At 40.5% G+C, this 20993-nt stretch overlaps 1 pseudogene; it reads right to left on the reverse strand.

The window, feature by feature from the left end:
• Positions 1–3205: 3205 nt before the first annotated feature.
• On the reverse strand, positions 3206–5138 carry LOC143689501 (heat shock cognate 71 kDa protein pseudogene; annotated as a pseudogene).
• Positions 5139–20993: the final 15855 nt, after the last annotated feature.

Raw genomic sequence — 20993 nt, forward strand, 5'->3', positions numbered from 1 at the left:
AGTTTTCTTGGAATATAGGGGATCCCCTAGGGTGTCTTTTAGTACTGCCATGCTCTGTGATTAAAATCAATGGAAAAATGCAACATCCCAATCCAGGCAGGACTACCAATGGCTCTGAAACTTCATGAAATAAGGTTTGGGTCACCCCACCAGGCAAAGAACCACGGCCAGCTGAAGTGCTTGCTGAGGGTAAAGGGAACATGGAATGGGAAGTGGAAGAAGGTAGTGATAAATATGAACTATGACCACATGTCAGTTACTGAAACGAGGACTGTACTGCTGTTTTGTTCATGTTACACTATTTAGGTTGTAAGATATCAAGTTTAAGAATGAATATTACCCAAGGACTTGCACCCTATTCTGGAGAGAGTTAATGTGTTTCCAGTTATATACAGGAAAGTTGAGTATTATTAGGTGAAAGAAAAAAAAATGTGTGTTTTAATGTTTTTTTATTTAGAAATTAGGTATGGTTTAAGGTGATATATGTAGCTGCCAAGTTGACAAGGGGTGGACTGTCATGGTCAGGTTCTTGTGTCAACTTGGCCAAGTGGTGGTACCTGTTTGTCTAGTTGGGCAAATGCTGGCCTGTATGTTGCAATGAGGACGTTTCATAGAATTAAACCATGATCACGTCAGCTGCATCCACAACTGATTCCATTTGTAATCAGCCAAGGGGAGTGTCTTCTGCAATAAGTGATGTTCAATCTAATCACTGGAAGCCTTTCCAGGAGGATTCAGAAGAGACAGGTTCTTCTTCCTGCTATGGCTGGTGAGCCTCTTCTGTGGATTTTGTCCAGACCCTCCATCAGAATCACCATCTTCACAGCCTGCCCTGCATATTTTGGACTCTGTGTTCCCACAGTCACGTGAGATACTTTTATAAATTTTATATTTGCGAGTGCTCTCTGTCGATCTGTTTCTCCCGAGAACCCTAACTAATACACCAGCCCTTCCCACATAGCTGCCTTAGTTAGGCTCTGGGGGCAGGGATAGGTGAGAGAAAAAATGATGCCTGGACTGCTGAACTTGGTTTTAAAAGTTTTAAATGAGGGCAGAAGGATGAGAGTTCCTACACCCTTCTTTTAATTATTTCCAATTATTAGATCTATTTCACTTCAAGCTGTGACAATTGGAAAAGGTCTTTGTCTTTTCCTCCAGGGAAGCCTCTGGTAGCTGTCTGCTCTCCTAGGGAAATGCCAGGGGGCAGCTTCTTTCTAATATCAAGGTTTATTTACAGTAATTACAAAAACTAACTCTTTTAATCCTCCTGCCCAGAGTGCTTTTTCTTTTCCCCAACTCTAGGACTCTAGGAGTACTAATTTATATATTAACATGCTTATTTATCTTTAAGCAATTCAAATACAGCTCTTCAAGAAGTTTTTTTGCTAATTTGCCATTACCATCCAGAAACATGAGAATATACATTGAACAGGCAGACAGACACAAATAGAAAGTTAGTCACACAAGAAATAGAAACACATAAATACTTTTGAGAGAAACAAATAAATGATTGAATATATATGATCTTATCCCATTTCTGAGCTTTTGGCAAACAATTCTAACTGTAATACAGTGTTCTTTTCATAGAGCCATTCTCAGAGCATTTCTCTCCTGATTTGAAATCATATTAAGCCTAGATTATGTTACAGAAATAAACCTTTCTCTTATTGACTCATAAATAAAATCTTTCCAGCTTTTCAATACAGCCCCAAAGCTCCCATTTTAAAGAATTTCCATAATCAGGAACCAAGTAGTTTGAAACTGTTGTGTACCCCCCCAAAAGCCATGTCCTTCCTTGATTGATAAGCTACCTCTTTGTGCCAGGAGGGTGACCTGCTCTGACTCCACGTGAAGAGCATAGGGAAGCTTGCATTTGAGACCCTCATAGATCTTACCTGTGCAACTCTTCTTTTGACTTCTTATTTGTATCCTTTTACAATGATAAAGCTATTATCATAAGAATAGCATTTTCAGTGAATTCTGTGAATCAATTCATTAGCAATTCACATCCCCCCAGGTTTTCAGCCAGTTGGTCAGAACTGCAGATGGCAGACATCATAAAATAGCTTGGATTTAACAATGGGAACTTATTAGCTTACAGTTTTGAGGCTAACAAAAATGTTCAAATAAACACATGACCAAGGTGATGCATTCTTCCTGAAGACTGGCTGTCAGCAATCCTTGACTCCTCTGCCACATGGCAAGGCACAGGGCGGGGTCTGCTGGCCAACTCCTTCTGCTCTGGGTTTTGCTGCTTTCAGCTTCTTGATTCCATGACTATCTCTCACTGTATTCATCCTGTTTATAATGAACTCCAATAACAGGATTAAAACCCATCTGAATGAGGTAGGTCACACCTTAGCTGAAGTAGTGTCACCTAAATATCCTACTTACAGTGGGTCCACAACCAAAAGAATAGATTAATTTTAAGCACATGCTTTTCTGGGGTAAATACAGTTTCAAACCACTATAGCAATCTTATAGGGAATTGCCTTTAACCTGTGGAACCTGGCCTAACTCCAGGTAGAGTCAGAATTGAATTGAATTGAGTTACTGCAATAATTGTAATTAGTGTTAGACGCTGTCGTTGGTCATAGGAGCTTGTGTTACTCTTTACATGGTGATTTAGTTTGTTAAGCTGCCGGAAGGCAATATACCAGCAATTGAATTGCTTTTTTTTTTTTTTTTTTGCCAATTAAAATGTTTTATTTAAGACTGTTAGGTCAGGGGAACGGGGAAGGGCACTGCAACTGGAACTGCGGAGGCTGTGTCACCCCACCCAACCTGACTTCCTGAACTAATGAACCACCCCTTCCAGATGTCACCTGACCTCCATTCTTAAAAGCTGCCCGCGCTGAAGCCCACGTGTGCACTCACCTCCCTCCATCTTGGGTTTGGTGAGTTCTGCCCGGGAGTGCAGAAATCACCCCCCCCCCAACTTTAAATTTCCTGGTGTACCTTTCTTCTTTCTCACCCTTTTGCCTCCTAAACCTTTCAAAGACATTGCATTTTCCACTTACAATACACTACTAATAAAGTGCAATGTTATGTCCTTTCGCTGTGCACACATTCTGTAGTCAAGTATTAAGAATGCTCAGGAATTTTGTGTAGCAGCTGAACTGCCACAGAATGTGCTGCAAATTTAGGTCCTTCAAATTTTTACTGTGGAACATGTATGTGTGCTAAGGTATGTGTGTTGACTGATTTAATCAACCTCTTCAATGGTGGGTCCAGAAGAGGAACCACCAGAAGGAGGTGCTCCAATACCAGGGAAGCCCCCAGGCATTCCTCCTGGCATGCCTCCTTGCTCTCTGGTATAGCTTGGTAATGATGAGTTTGCTGACCTTCTCCAGTTCCTTCTGCTGATGCTCAGATTCTTCCTTCTTTGCAGTCTGATTTTTATTAAGCCAGTTGATGATTTCATTACATTTGTCAAGCATCTTCTGTTGTCTTCATCATCACCTTGAAGCTTCTCATCCTCAACTGTTGCCTTCATGTTAAATGTATATGATTCAAGTGAATTCTTGGAAGATACCCTGACCCTCTGCTTCTCATCTTCAGCCTTATACTTCTTGGCTTCCTGGACCATGAGCTCAATGTCGTCTTTGCTCAAACAATCCTTGTCATTAGTGATGGTGATCTTGTTCTTTTTTCCTGTGCTCTTATCCACAGAAGACACATTGAGGATGCCATTGGCATCAATAGCAAATTGGCTTCAATCTGAGGTACACCATAAGGAGCAGGAGGGATCACAGTGAGTTCAAACTTGCCAAGCAGATTATTATCCTTGGTCATGGCATGTGAACCTTCATAAACCTGAATGAGTACATCAGGCTGGTTGTCAGAATAGGTAGTGAAGGTCTGTGTCTGCTTGGTGGGAATGGTGGGATTGTGCTTGATGAGGACAGTCATGACTCCACTAGCAATTTCTATACCAAGGGAAAGAGGCATCGCATCCAAAAGCAGCAGATCTTGAATGTTTTCTGATTTGTCTCCAGATAAGATGGCTGCCTGGACAGCTGCACCATAAGCAACAGCCTCATCAGGGTTAATGCTCTTGTTTTGGTTTTTTCCATTGAAGAAGTCCTGAAGAAGTTTCTGGATTTGGGGGAATATGAGTAGAACTGCCTACCAGGACAATATCATGGATCTGTGACCTGTCCAGGTTGGCATCCTTGAGGGCTTTCTCCGTGGGGTCCAAAGTGCCATGGAACAAGCCAGCATTCAATTCTTCAAACAGGGCATGGTTAATGGAAGTATAGAAGTTCAATTCCTTCATAGAGAGAATCAATCTCAATACTGGCCTGGGTGCTGGAAGAGAGGGCACACTGAGCTCATTCACAAGCAGTATGGAGGTGGCAGACAGTTCTCTTATTCTCACTAATGTCTTTCTTATGCTTTCGTTTGAACTCTGCAATAAAATGGTTGACCATTCAGTTGTTAGAGTCTTCTCCACCTAAGTGGTGTCTCCAGCTGTTGATATGACCTCAAAAATTCCATCTTTAGTGGTGAGGATTGACACATCAAAAGTGCCATCTCCTAAGTCAAAGATCAGCAAGTTTGTTTCAGCACCGACCTTTTTGTCTAAGCCATAAGCAACAGCAGCAGCAGTTGGCTTGTTGATGATTCTGAGTACATTGAGGCCAGCAATGGTGCCAGCATCTTTGGTGGCCTAATGCTGAGAGTCATTAAAATAAGCTGGCACTGTGACAATAGCATTGGCAACAGTCTTCCCAAATAGGCTTCTGCAATTTCCTTCATTTTTGTCAGAACCATAGATGATACTTCTTCTGGATAGAAACTTTTGGTCTCCCCCTTGCATTCTACTTGGACCTTAGGCCTACCTGCATCATTCACCACCACAAAGGGCCAATGCTTCCATTTCAGACTGAGCAACAGCATCATCAAATCTATGTACAATCAAATGCTTGGCATAAAAAAATTTTGGTGGGGTTCATTGCAACTTGATTCTTTATAGCATCACTAATCAATCATTTGGCATCAGTAAAAGTGACATAGCTAGGAGTTGTTCAGGTGCCCTGATCATTGGCAATGATCTCCACTTTTCCATGCTGGAAGACACCCACACATGAGTAGGTGGTGCCAAGATCAATGCCAACCATGGGCCCCTTTGACATCATTGCTTATCAGAGGCCTGGCTCATAAAAGAATACTCTTGAAAGGTAGTGTCATGTTCAATGAGTTGAATAACTTTTAAAAAGGAAATTTATAAAAAATACTTAAATCGGATAGATGGAAAAACTAGTGGTCAATGAGAGGAAGGGGTAAGGGGTATGTTAGGTATGAGTTTTTTATTTTTATTTCTATTTTTGGAGTGATGCAAATGTTCTAAAGAATGATCATGGTGATGAATATACAACCATGTGATGATATTGTGAGCCATTGATTGAACACCATGAATGGAATGTTTGTATCTTAAGAAAGTATGTGCTTGTACATTGTTGTATCAATAAAAATTTTAGAAAAAAAGGACATTTACTAAATTACAAGTTTACAGTTCTCAAGTTGTGAAAATATCCAAATTAAGGCACCAACAGGAGCTTAACTTCATTCAAGAAAGGCTGATGGGCAGCCATTTCTCTCTCTCTTGAAACACTGCCTGGGTGGCTCTGTTTCTTCCTGAAATAAAACTTTGCCTGAACTTCTCTGCTTCATCTTTAATGAGTTTGAAACATTTGCCTTTCATCTGGTGCCAAAACCCAGGACTCAGAGAGAGGCAGCCTCCAACCCCCTGGCTTTGCAACCTGGCAAGCAGCGGGCAGCAGCAGCTGGTCCAGGGCTGACTCCCAGATACTGGTTGGCGGGTCCTGGGTGTGGTCCCCCTCTGAGTCTCTCCTGGCAGTCTGCGATGCAAGGGACTCCTAGATCCATTCCACCTTGCAACTAGGGAAGTGGCAGCTCGTCCTGTACTTACTCCCCAGTCCTGGCGAGTTGGTCAGGAACAAAAACCCAAAGCACCCCTCCAGACTCACCCTGCAAACTCCACCTCTGATGACAGCCACACGGCCCATAAAAGGAAACAGGAACTTCACCCACTCCAGCTCACTAAACTGCCAGAACCAAAATCATTCCACCTACCCTTGTCACCATCCAGTCGCTATCCAGCTCATCAGGCTCTCATCTGTTCTTAAAAGCCCCAGTCCCAGGCTCCAATGCAGCCCCAGCAATCCTCCAGATGAGGGTGCACCCATCTCTAGACTGAATCCAGGATGCTGGCTTCTCTTTAAGAGACCACTCTGATCTGTCCAGTTCCTTTCTAGCTTGGGGATGCCCAGCTCTAAAGGAGAACTTTGCCTTGTTCCTTTTAGGTTGGGAAATGCCCAACCCTAAGAAAAACTTTTCTTCTCTTACGTTGGTGACACGGCTGTGGGGCACTCCCTTCCCTCAGTGGCAACCCCCCTGGGGTGCCTACTTAAACAGTACAAAGCCTTAGGTTACTGAAACCAAATTCAACCTAAGCATCTCATATTTTATTCTAACACTGTCTGGCCACAATATAAGCTAGGCAATAATTCGCAGTGACAAGAGAACAGGACTTTTAATTATAAAATACTCCATAGTCTTAACAACTTCATTTATCAGTCTGGAAAATGGAGTAAAGTTCCATATGTTCAGGCCTTCTTTTCTCTCAACTTTTGTCTCTCTCTCTCTGCATTTCCTGCCCAACCCTGCACATCCTCATAGCCTGCACCCGCCCACCGCCCACATCTCCACCCTAACGCTGTGGAACACCCACCCAACACTGGACACAATTCAGAGCTGGTGAGCTAAGAGTTCTTGCACCAGAGGATCCTGCTCTTTCCCTCTCTCTCCTTTCTCCATTGTCCAAGTCCTCCCCATCTCCAAGGTTCATGGTGGGTGGGATGCCTGCATCCTCGTAGGAAAAACCCCTTGGCTCCAGAAACATCTGGTTTCAAGTACGGGCTCCCCTTTCTTGGGAGATTTCAGACTGATTTAGGGATGCCTGTCTCACGCAGAATCTCCCCACCTTAAGATTCCTTAGTCTCGCTCATGCTACTGAAAATGTGGAACTGAATTTTGCTCCCTGCCCACCCCCCAAATTAAACCACACCTTTAGGTTGTCTCCTCCATAATCTGAAAACTCTACCCAGATGGAGACATCAGACCCAAAAAGCTCATTTTCTATTTGAGCTCTGTGTGGCCGTGATACAAATTGGATAGTGAAAGTCAATAGCAGGAAAATGGCACCTTCGATTTTCAGGTTCTCTGAGACTTAGAGAACTTCATCCACTGCAGCAGCCAGTGGTAGCGGATTCCACACATTCAAGCTCTCTTTTACCTTCATAACCGTCCCTCTCTTTGCCAGTCCTGTTCCTCTCACCAAATTCTTTTCTTACCTTCTCAAAAACCTTCCTCTTCCTCTCTATCCCCTAAAAATTTTTACTCTGATCTATCGGACTGTGCTTCTCCCACACCTCCTCCCTCCATAACTCTGATGTCGTCTCTGGACACACTCTCCACCCCCACTTCCTCCTCCCTGTCCTCACTCTGCCCTCTGTCCCACCTTTCCCTGCCTCCTCATACCTGCCTGTGAGGACAATGCCCTCCCCCTTTCCTCATACTCCTCCCTTCGCTCCTGTTGACACAAAGGCAGATCCTAATCCCCCACTTCTTAACTCTGCAGGGATGCCGGCTCTCCTCTTACCCCTCCGGGAGTAGCCGGAGCTGAAGGAATAACCTATATGTTCCTTTTTCACTCTCTCACAGAAAACCAACTAGAGTCGTTCTCTGAAAACCCTGCCATATACATTAAAGAATTCCAACACCTCATTCACTCCCATGACCTCACCTATCAGCCAACCACCTTAGAATTGCCAACCTGACTCCAGTGACCTTACCTGACCTTACCGCATGGCCCACTTTTTAACCTGCATAATAAAAAGGCATTTAAAAAGGCTGCTCTTAAGGCAGTTAAGATGAAAATCCAGCTGCATACATGAATAGATTGATGGGGTCTCTCCTCAAGTACACTAATTTAAACCTGAATCAGACTGTAGCTGACTGTACCCACACACTCACTTTATCACACAATCTTATCCCAATATCAGAAGAAAGTTGCAAAAACTAGAGAATGGCCCTGAACCCCCTCAAAAAGACTTAATTAAAACAGCCTTTAAGATCTTTAACAATAGAGAGGAGGAAGCCAATCAAAAAAAAAAGATCAGTCCAAAGCCTCCCTCCTACCTACTGCCCTCAGGTTCAAATCTCGGAAACCTAGCCTCTCTTTTGCTATCCTAAGCCCCCACCGGGTCATGCCTGATGTGTCATCGTGACAGCCACTGGAAATCACTCTGTCCTGACAGAAATCCCAGGCCCCACCGGGAGCTGCCCACTGTGCTGCCATAGGGGCCATTGGAATTTGAGCTGTCCTGAAAACCCTGTTTCCAGGAAAGTTCCTCCAGCACACCCTATGGACCCAGAGCTGGGATCTTCCTTTCCAGACCTTCTTGGGTTGAGGACAGGACACTGATGGGTCCCTGGCTGAAAATGGCCCCTATCTCCATCCCTAAGACTGAACCAGGGTCATCATCAAGATTGGAGATAAGTTGATCTCCTTTAATTGACTCAGGGGCCACATATTCAATTCTCCTTGAACATTCAGGACCTTTATCCACTTCCTCAATCTCTGTTGTGGGGGTTGATGGCATCCTCTCTTCCCCTCTAATTACTGAACCAATCACGTGCTCAATAGAAGATCTCACATTCTCTTAGTAATTCCCTATAATCCCTGTCTGTCCTTCCCTGCTCCTAGGCCATGTCATTTTATCCAAACTTCGCTCTTCCATTTCCTCACTGAAATCATTTCTCTACTTCCTCACCTTCCAGAGTCCTTAAAACAATTCCTAACATACCTGCTAGATGCATTCCTTCAAGACATCTTCCAGGACTTCCAGTGGCAGCAAATCCTGTCCTCATTTTACCCCTCTACTTCTACCTAAACCATGGCACTAACATCCTTACTATTCCTGCCAGCTCTTCCTCTCACTATCTCACTCTTCTTCACATTAAATGCCCAAACAACCTCTTACCATCCTCTTACAGGAACCATGCAGACAACAGTAGCCACAGTCAATCATTCTTGTTAAATATGCCCTGAATCCACCCACACTGACAACTTAGCCCTGCTTGCCTTTCCTTTAAACCCTGAAACTGCCTTATAAGTCCATCCACAATATACCAACTTCTGTGGCTGCTGTTTACAAAACTCCCCTCAAATGTACCAGAAAGTGAAGATATATCTATTCTTTGTCAAACCATGAACAAAATAGGAAACTCTCAACCTATAGAAAATTCAGACTCTATGTGCGTAATTACAGTCTTAATGGACAAGCTGTTCCTGTGCTTTAAACACCTCTCTTCATGACCCTATGCTGCTGAATTAGGGCATATGCCATCTACATCCTGCAATCATACTTTATTCTCTAATATAACCACTTTACAGTGGCATTCAAATCAGCATATTCTAAGGAAGCATCTCAACTCAACCCTCATATGGAATGAGTCAGGCATTAACAGAACCCTCCCTATGCATATAATTAGTAAATTATAGTGAAGACACTATGCTTTAACAGCTCTTATAAATGAATTGAACTGTTTAGTCTGGGAACCCAGTTGGGACAAATATATAACTTAATCAATTCAAGACCAAAAAGACCCAGAAAAACCTTTTCACTTTTCTTTTTTGCAATCTTCTCTGTCAAACATAACTAACCTTTAACATGGCTGACTCTCATTACTCTCCTCTATGTGTAAATGTAGTGTATGGCGGAACCCAATCATTCAACTTTTCAACCCACCAAAATTTACACTTTATCTCCACTGGACCTTCAATAGCCCTGATGCTCACAGATACTGGTTTCTGTTTCCTGTGTGGGGACACTGCATATAGTCTGGGTTCCCAAATTAAACAGTTCAATTCTTTTTAAGAGCTGTTAAAGCATAGTGTCTTCACTATAATTGACTAATTATGTGCATTGAGAGGGTTCTGTTAATGCCTGAATCATTCCATATAAGGGTTAGTACTTCCTTGGGTATGGACAGGAATCTGTACTACAGTATCCATCATTCCTAACACCACTGTCTTAAAACCCCAAGAAATGGCCTCTTCTAGGCAAAAACCTAATCTAGTTTCCTTTATTAAAACTTCACTCCATCCCCCCAAAATGGGGGAATAAAAGCATTTCTTAGAAGGTCCAGAATTTGGAGTTCATGCTCATGATAATCCTATTCTAGAAAAACCTGGCATAGGACACATCATTTACAGGAGTCTGTTTGGTTTGTAGGAATCCCACTATTAGAACAGACAATTTCAAATATCTCCCTCACATTACGACTATCTTGGAATGCAGCTGTATAAGCTATTAATAGTCAACAACAAGAGACAACAAGTCTAGCTTCAGTTGTTCTACAAAACAGGAGAGCATTAGATGTTCTCACTACAGTCACAGGAGCACCTGTACAATCATAAATGAAACCTATTGTTTTTAGATTAACAAAACTGGACAGGTAGAAGAAATCTTAAAATCTTAAGAGAAAATGTAGAAATCATTCAAAATGCCTGGGATACTAATTATTGGACCCAGTCATGGCTATCTTCATTTTTCTCCTATATCACTTCACTGCTAAAATCATTCCTGGTACCCCTTATAACATCATTACTGTTGCTATTACTGGTTCTTCTCTTTGGCCCTTGTGTCTTACAGCTGCTCTCTCAGTTCATACACTGAGTCATATGGTCAGTAACTCACGAGTACGTGAATGATGTCTCTCAATAAGAAGAGGAGCAGAAACAACGTTTTCTCCTATCCTTCGGCACACCCACAATTTTTCCCCTTAGGATGACTATGCCCCATTTCAGCCAGAAGCAGTTACAGAAAATGGATCATCACCCCATTCCCCTATTAGCAAAAAGACTGGACTATTAGGCCTGGAAGAAAGATCCCCTTCCCCCATGATGTGACCTACCTTTGGCAAATATTTCAGGAAGCCTCTCCCACCCCAATCCATACCAGCCTTCATCTTCTTCACCCTCCAGCAGTTGCCTTTTTGAGATAACCTCCCATTCCTCAACCTCCACCCTCCGGCAGATGCACTCTGGCCATAAACTCCCCTTACTCAATATCCACCCTCAGACAGTTACGACCCTGCATAACTAAAGCAGTGTTTAAATTTTAAATGCTACAAATGAAAGGCTGCCAACCCCCAAAGATCCAACAATAAAAATCCACCTCATCCCTACCCCCAAGCCATAAAAACCCTATCTCCTGCCTCCTTGGTGCAGCTGTTTGTCTCTTTAAATGCTGCCCTGGTGGCTCTGTTTCTTTCAGAAATAAAATAAGCCTGACCTTCAAAAAAAGAGAAAGAAAGAAAAAATAGGCTGATGCCATCCAGAACACTTCTGTCAGCTGGTAACAAACATGGCTGGTGTCTGCTGGTCCTTGTTCCTGGTTCCATTGCTTCCTACTTCAGATGTGAGTGGTTTCCTCTCTAAGCATCTGTGGGCATTCAGTTAGCTGCTCTGGGACAAAACTTTGGGTTTCATCTCTTAGCTTAGCATCTGCTGGGACCAGAGATTTCTTCTCTTCAGGTTCTGGCTATTTCTGTGAGTCCTTGTTTAGCAACTGGGCTATTTCTGTCTCAGTCTCCAAACATCTACATTGGTTCTGTGAGCTCTGAAGCAACAGTTCTCCAAGCAGAGTTCGTCAACTCTGAAGTTTCTCCAAAATGTTTCCCCTTTTAAAGGACTCTAGTAAACTAATCAAGAACCACCTTGAATAGCTGGAGTCATGTCTCCATCTAATCAAACGTCGCACCCATAATTGGGCTTGCCACATCTCTGTGAAGATAATCTAATCAAAAGTTTCTGCCTTACAATACTGAATCAGGATTAAAAGAAACGGCTGTCCCCACAAGGTTGGATTATGATTAAAACATGGCTTTTCTGGTGCATAATAGCTTCAGACAGGCACACAGGGGTAAATTAAATGCGCATGTGAAAAAATGTGTATATGTTGGTGTATGTATGTCTGATATGTACATCAGTCCACAAACTCGGTTATGCAAGAAATATCATTGTCTATAAACCAGTTTAATTTTCATTTCTCCAACATTCCAGGCCAGGAAGATATTTAACCATAGTCTTTTAGAGGTATGTCACTAATACCCAAGTTATGCCAAGGAATCCCACACTGTGTCAAGTTGTCCACCAAATTCACCTCTGAGGGGCCTATAGTCCCTGAAGCCTGACTATCAATCCTACAACTGTCTGCTGCTTTCATGCCACATTTGAGTCAGCAGTTTTTCTTCTTGGATGTTGATGTCTCCCAGATGGCACTACACCATAGCAGTTTCCTGACCCCCACCCCCACCCCTTTAGGGACCCAGAGACTACATTTACTAGTACGGAAGAAATTTTTTTTTTCAAATCCAGTCAAGACATTCTGTGAAAGCCTGAGAATTTGCTTTCTTTTAATTTCTGTTAACATCATATAAATCCCCTAAAGAGTTTGAGTCTTTAAATCCTCCAAACCAGACAGAATTACAGTCTATTTGTGCTTCCTATCCTTCCAGAGTCTTACCTGGAGACTGTATAACCATGTTGGCCAAAGGGAGAAATATAAGGGAAAACAAATCCTTAAAGCCACCAGTGCCTGCCATGTAGAAGGGTTTCAGTAAATGCTAGTTTTCTTTCCCCTTTCTCTGGGAAGGGTGCCATAATCACTACACCATCCTGACTCAGTCTAAACCGCCAGCAGCCTTTATGTGGGCAAAAGGTGAAATGAATAAAATATTATGGTGCATCAATAGGAGCAGAGAAGCAATATAAGGAAGAATGACATATGAATGAAAGATTGAGTGTCTGATGAGTTATTTTTCATGGAGGACAGGAAGAGATAACAAAATATGCCTCTTCTAGAAATCTGAGAGAAGAGAGAAAAGAATGTGTTAGTCAGGGATCTACTGGGAAATAGAAGTGACAGGAGCCAGCTATCTATCTCTTTTTATATATTATGAGATGTATTATAGGAACTGGATTATAAGAGTTCAGGTATGTCCAATGTCTGGTGAAGGTTTCCAATGAAGTCCCTAGGAGAAGCTGGCTGGCTGAAGTAGAGATGGATATTCTTCTTTCTGACTGCTGAAATCATCAGTTCTCCCTTTAAGGCCTTCAAGTGACTGGATGAGACTTGCGTTGCTGAAGGCAGTCTTCTTACTTGACTGTAGATGTAATCAGCCTTAGATGCAATCAACTTATTGATGATTTAAATCTGTAAAATATCCTCATAGTAATAATCAGAGCAGTGCTTGCTTGACCAAACAACCGGATACCATAACCTAGCCAAGTTGACATCTGTACTTAGCCATCACAAAGAACAATATCTGAAGGTCACAGAATATAAACTAATATTGCAGGGAGGCACCACAGAGATCAACTTGCCCAATTCCCCTGATTTTACAGGCTAGAGTTAAAATCATTTGCCCAAAGCCAATAACACATAAAGTTAAGTTGCAAGATTCCTAACTACACTGAGCAACTTTCTATTACAACTATACTAAATTTTGTCTTCATGATCAAAAACAGAAAGAGAATTCAAGAAATCAGCAGGGCTGGGGTTCAAATTCAGCTCACATACTTACTTTGCAATCCTAGAGTCTCTTATTTGACTCTATTTCTTCTGTTAAATTGGACTAATAGCTCTTATTTGTGTTGTTGTGAAGGTTAAATGAGGTAATAAAGGACCTAGCACAGTGTCAGCACCTAGTAGTTGCTCATTATTGAGCAATATCAAAGTTCTTTTTTAAGAACACAATATTAATTCTACAGGCTTGTCCTGGCTTCCAGTTATCTCAATATGAAACATTTTGATAAATCAAACAACTTCATAAGAAATGGCTTTTTCTTATTTTAAAAAAATGAGCATATCTCAAAAATTTAATTTATGAATTAATTATTGAGGGAACCAATAAGATGTTAAAGCCAATTCAAACAAAAATCCAGAGGAATTTTAGGTAGGAGGACTATTTATAGGTGCAAAACTGCCCACTTCCATAGCACAGTCATCAATTCATCTTTGCCTGACATGCATTTCTTTGTTCTATTTTTTTTTTTTGGCAACAGGTTTATTGAAATATAATTCACATACTACACAGTTCACCCATTTAAAAGTGTACAACTGAATGGTTTTTGGTATATTCACAGACTTGTGCAACCATTACCACAATCAGTTCTATTTTCATCACCCCAGAAAGAAACCCTGTATCCTTTAACCACCCCCAATTATCCCAATCCCCCCAGTCCTAGGCAACTCCTAGTCTACTTTCCATTTCTATAGATACGCCTATTCGGGATATTTTGTATAAATAGAATTATACAATATTTATTCTTTTGTATTTGGCTTATTTCACTTAAATAATGATTTCAAGGCTCACCTATGTTGTAGATGTTTCAATACTTCATTCTTTATTATGACCAAATAATATTCCTTTGTATGTTCATTTCTCTTATAGTGACTAGAAGATTTAGTTTTGGTTATTTTTCCCTTTTAATGACTTTGCTTTTGTGAGTCATTCTCCATCAGAGGCAGAATATGGGAAACTCTGAGGTCTAACAGGTGAGAACTCTCAGTCTCTCTCCAGGAGAGCAGATATTTGATTCTAATGTCAGTTTTCCAATCCAAGCCACGGGCTTCAGTTCTCTTGGCTTCTGTTTCTTTGCCTGAGGTTTATTTGCTCAAAATGACATAACAAAATCTGGTTAAAACTAAATTTCCAGCAGAGCAGACTCCTCCATAAACTCCATCTCTGGAAAAAGAGCATAAAACAAAGGAATCGCCAGAGGCCAACAGCCAAATGTTATTGTTTGATGTGGTAGCCGGAAGTCTGAACTAGGAGCATGCACTTAGAAATGTCAAACAGCCTTCACCTTTTATATGTAAAACCTCTCTTGACTGCTTTGGGTAAGCTGTGGATAACTGAAGTTTACCTCTAGTCCCTGTTAATCATTTCACCTGGGACTGCCAGGTGACATGCTCCTCAGAGCTGTTGAGGCCATTTTCAAATGAGGAAGCATCCTAGAAGTCCAATTAATTCCTAAGAAATTAGTGATTGTGCGCGAAATTTATATTTCTAGAGAGAAGCCCAAAGAAAAGTCTCACATCACTTGGGGGATAGACTTTCTATTGGTGAGGCCCCCCCCAAAACCAATCCCTTAACACAAAGTGCATACTCCTTGTTCAGGCACAGTAAAGGTTATAATTCTGGTTGTTCCTTTCTCATCCATCTATCCATCCATCCATCCATCTGTCCAACCATTTGTCTGTCAATTTGTTCATTCAAAAGCACTTATTCAACACTAATTTGGTCAGTCTTCAAGCCTAGTGCTAAGGATAAGGAGAGCAATTCTGGTTCAGATTTTTTTCCACTGTTGTATTGAAATTGTCCATATCCCTTGGGTAGTCCTTGATACTCCTTAAGTGCAAGAACTTGTATTCATTCCTGGATGATCAATAAACATTTGAAGAATGAATGAATGAATATATGTCTAACACCCAGCATAGTGCCCATCTGTTTGTGGTATGGATGAGGAAACCTCACTGGAAGCTGAAAACCTCTCCAACATGGTGATAGACTACAAAATGGGAGCCAGGCATAGCTTCATAGAGTACTTGGTTACAACTGTTAGGAGCTAAATGTAGAGCAATTCAGTGCTGTCCCTTCACAGTGACCATTGTTTGTGTCTAAAGGAAGTCAACCTCTTCCTTTAAAGTCAGCTTAGTTCCTGGATTGACCCTAGAATGGGAAGCAGCAGATGTGGAAAGGTGACAGTGACACAAGCTCCAAAGGAGCTCTTTGGAGAGTGCTAAACTCAGTGTAGGAAGGCAAGAGAGAGAGAGGTGAAGTGCTCAGGGAAAGCAGTTTGAGGAAGTAATTGTATGCATCAAACCTATAGGGAGTTAGCCATGCCTTTTAACATAGATCAACTTAATTGTGGAATAATTTACATATAATAAAATGCACCACTTATAAGTGTACAGTTTGACAAATGTATTCATTTGTACAACTACCACCATGTCCCAAAAATCTCCCTTGTGTATTTTTTGTAGTTAATTTCCCTTTCCTTGCCACCCCTCATAAACACTGATTTGCTCTCAGTCACTATAGAAGTTTTGTCTTTTCTAGAATCTTGTATAAACCACATAGCATGTACTCTTTTGTGTCACCTTCTTTAGCTTATTATGTTTTTGAAATTGATCCATGTTATCTTGTCAGTAGTTTGTTCTTTTCAGTTGCTTAGTAGAATGCCATTTTGTGAATGTACCACTTCTGTTTATCTATTCAACAACATTTGGTCGTTTCCATTTTCTGGCTATTACAAATAAAGCTGCTATGAGCATGGTTTACAAGTGTTTATGTGAACATATAATTTCATTTTTTTCTGGGCACATACCTAGTGGAATGGCTGGGTTGTATGTAAGTGTATATTTAACTTTATAAAAAATTACCAGCTTTCCAAGGTAATATGCCATTTTTAAGTGGATGTACCATTTTTCTCTGTACCTTTTTTATGCTGTTGTAATTATGAAGTCTCCTGGGTTATTAAGAATTCAGGGCAAATTGATTTTTTTTCTCTTCAAGGAAAAGCTCTGAGACACAGCCCTGAATATAGACTAGCAATGAAAAATAGACACGGTAAAGTTCACATATTTTCCAAATGCTGGACATAGCAGTCTTTAAACAAGTTTTAAGAGTCTTTGCTGTGAAAGGCGATACTATTGGAAAATCAACTGGGAATTGGGCAGGGTCAAAAAGATCCTCCCCAGGGAATGAAAACAGGACAGAAGGACTATATTTTTACATAGTTACTTTAAAAAATTTGTGGAAATGCATCTCTCATTGAAGGAAAATCCAACTGACCCCAGTCTCACTCATTATTGCAAATTGGCATAGGAGGCCTCCCTGGATTTACTTATTTTATTTAAAAGTGTCAGGATCAGACTGTGCCGATTTCCTCTAGGAGGAAACTAGTTCTAGCTGTATGAGGAGGGTGGCTTGTTCTGAGAAAGCTCCAGGGTCACTGCTGTTTTGTTCCTAGGGATATTGATATTTACATTTCTCCATTTTAATTTGCCTTGTTCAGAGCCAAGTATTGCAACTAAAAGCTTTGAGGGCACTCATTAATGGTGCACTGATGTGGACTCTCTAGAGGCAGCCATATCATATTTTCAGCCTGGAATTCACCTCTTTAAAACTAGGGAAAAGTATAGCCAGTTCATAAACTGACAAGCTTCCTGAGACCATTCTTCCTGAAGTATTGAGCAACAGCTAAGAGATGTTTCATTACCTTTTTCAGGGGATTTGTGCCCCACATAAGGAATGTAATATTTGGTTACTGCTTGCTACCACTAGAGTTTATTAGGAGAAATGCCGGGGTCCCCAACTCAGTAAGTTCCATTCCAAAAGTAGAGTGAAGATAGAACAACATTGTAAATGTGATTAATCTCACTGAATGGTATGCTTGGGAGAGGTTGAGGTGGGAATATTTGTGTTTCATATGTTTCCACAATTAAAAAAAAAAAAAGAGGCAGTAAAGAAACAATTACAATTAAATCCAATACATGATCTTGGACTGGCTCTAATAATGGAGGAGAAAAGACCCAAAAGGACATTATTGGAACATATGAAAAAGTTGAAATATACACTCAACTCTATGAATGTTAAATATTATGAATTGTACTTAAGGTAATCACATAAGTGAGTATGTTTGTTCTTAGGAAATGTCCATGGAAATAATCTTCAAGGAGCATGATGTATAACCAACTCACAAATGTTTTAAAAATAGACAAACGGACAGATAAATAGATGGACAGATAGAATGATATGGCAAATGTGGCAAAATGCTAAAAGTTGCTGGGTCTGGGTATCTAGGTGGGGTGTATGTTGGAGTTCTTTGCATAGGTCTTGTATTGTTTTTGCAACTGTTCTGTAAATTTGAAATTATTTCCAAATAAAAAGTTAAAAAAAAATAGAGAAAGGACCCAAGGACCTCTTTGGGTCTGTGTCACTGCCATGAGATAAAGCAGTGAAGAGCAAGCACAGGGTGTTGGCATGCCCAGGTTCTATCAGTTTGTTGGGTGAAAGCCAATGGAGGGTGGTTGCAAAATTAGATTTCCAAATCAAATAGATCTTGATAAATTCTGAACTGCTGAAAATATTCTTTGATCTCAGGAAGACTGTTTTTCTAACAAATGAATAATACCTCATTTATCATAGATTTGTTGTGAGGATTAAGAGTGTCATGGTCACGTTCATGAGTCAACTTGGCCAGGTGGTGGTGCCCGGTCGTCCGGTTGGGCAAGTGCTGGCCTGTCTGTTGATGAGATTTCATGGACTTAAATCATGATTACGTCAGCAGTATCCACAGCTGATTGCATCTGTTATCAGCTAAAGGGAGTGTCTTCTGCAATGAGTAATGCTTAATCTAATCACAGAAGGCTTTTAAGGAGGATTCAGAAGAGACCCTTACATTTCCATGGTTTCCCAGCCAGCCTCTCCCGAGAGTTCATTGTGGACCTCCACCAGAGTCACCAGCTTGCAGCCTGCCTTACACACCTTGGACTCAACATTCTCAGGGTTACCTGAGACACTTTTATAAATTTTATATCTATGGAAATTTCCTGATTCTGTTTCTCTAGAGGACCCTAGCTAATACAGAGATAATACGTGTAAAGCACATAATATACTACCTAACCAAAAAGAATCCTGCTTTCAGTGCTATGAATTATATTTATCTGTGCCTTGATTACCTCAGGTATGGATGAGGTAGTGGAATGACATGTTCACTAATATTTCTAGATCTAATATCCCATGCCACCAAAATTGAAATAATGTTAGTCCTTCAGTTCAAGGTTAAACCTCATTGTGGAAGTAGTAGCAATGAAGTTAACAGTAAAATAATTCTAATAGATTTCAATCAAGTAACAAATGTCTGCTTAACATTTCCATCTGAAAAAGAGTACTAAATTCAACAAAAAATTGTATCAAATGGAGCCAGCATGGATATTTTCCTATCATCAAAACCCAGGAATAGAAGCAACAAGGGGACCTGTTAGGTTAAGAGAGCACCCGTGAAGATTCATGTAGGCCAGTTCAAAGAGAGTGTTAAACAAGACTTTGAATTGAAAGCTAGAGTTCAAGACATTCTTCATTTGGACTACACTGTATTAGTAATTCCAATATTCAAATAAAGCAAGCATGGATTGCCCCAAAGTTAGAAAGTTCCTTGGAGTAATTTCTTGGAGACCTTGAATACAACTTCAATTGGAATTCAGCTGCCTGGTGGAACCTCGCAGGGATTGGCAGCAGCAGCATAGCCCTAGAGAAAGCTCCTCACATCTCAACTAAACTCTAGTGTTACATTGTGTAATAATGTGACTTTATTATAAAAGTCATAATAAATCATAACTATGAAAGTCATAATAAAAGTGACTTTCAGGTGAATCAGAAACTGTGGGCCTTACTAGAGCAAAAAGGAGAGCCTAGGGGAACAGATAGGTTGGAAGTCCAACCTGAAAAAGTTCTTAAAAATGGGAAGAAAACTATTTTGCTGAATAACCCATTTGTTGAGAGATATTTATTTTCAAGAAACTAAGGCTAGAGGGAAAGATAGCCATGTAAATGATTTACTATAAGGTAAGGCAGAAAGTGCTGACATTATGTATTTAACTAAAAATTTTTATTGTGTTGTCTCCCTACTCTAGAATCTAAGATCCATGAGGGCAATGGTCTATTTCTGTTCACTGCCAGTAACACTCAGTGCCTAGAATAATGTCTGATATGTGGCAGGCCTTTAGTACATATGTGTTGAATACCTATGATCTGGGCTATAACTCAATGCAAGGGGTTTTAAGAACATGCTAAGAGGAAGATTTTATATGACAAAGAATCAGAGATGGTTTTTAGAAGTTGACCCATTTCATAAAGTCATAGATTACTTGGACTGAAGGGTAGTTGAGGAATAATTCAGAATGATTCCCTCATTTTGCAGATGAAAAAGTAAGAGGAATACATTTATAGCTAATAGGGAATGAATCTAGATCTCCAGTTTCCAAATCTTTTTCCCTTTCCACAAGTTAGGATCTTGACAGGCAGAGATATGGTAAATAATCCAAGGCCAGACATAGGAAGCAAAACAGCACACTTTAAAAGAGCTAGGTCTATCCAAGAAACAAATACCTCAGTGATTAGAAGGGGAAAAAAATGTACTTATGTAAAGGTGAGAAGGGAAGAGAGAATGCAAGTATTTGGCATAGCTCAAATAAGGTAAGGAAGCATTATGAAGACATTGGTGGGGCCCTGAAGAATGGATGGGATGTGATAAGGAAGGATGCGGAGAAAGAGGCAGATGTACAGGGGAATGAATAAGCTAAAGAATGTCAAGAAATTTGTTAATGACGGCAGAGAGTTTGTATTAGATATACATAAGAATGGGCAGGTTATGGAAAGCCTCAAAAGTTTAAGCTGAGAAGTTAAAAAAGTTGAATAGTAATAGGGAAATATTCAAGATTCTTGAGCATGAATAAGATGAAAGAAAATAAGTTCAAATGACTCAAATTTAAGACGTCCAAGATATTTTTGTTCCTGAAATATAAAACTGTCACATAAAGCTTTCTGATGACCCAAGGCTAGCTAAACTTAAAGGCCTTGTATGTACACATTACATTATAGCATTAAGCTAAGAGAATTATATTTACTATAATTTGCTAAGAGAATATTTTCTTCTTTAAATAGTCAAAATAATATAAGGTTTAACAATGACCACATATTGATTAGAACTGAAGGAGTGATTCTATTTTTTTGTAATCCTCAGAAAATGTCTTAAAACAGCTATTTGGGAAATTGATGGCATATTAATACTCTGGGTGGTAGAAGAAATAAAATATTCAATTGCTGTA

This window comes from Tamandua tetradactyla, chromosome 7, assembly GCF_023851605.1.
Source record: "Tamandua tetradactyla isolate mTamTet1 chromosome 7, mTamTet1.pri, whole genome shotgun sequence".
NCBI lineage: Eukaryota > Metazoa > Chordata > Mammalia > Pilosa > Myrmecophagidae > Tamandua > Tamandua tetradactyla.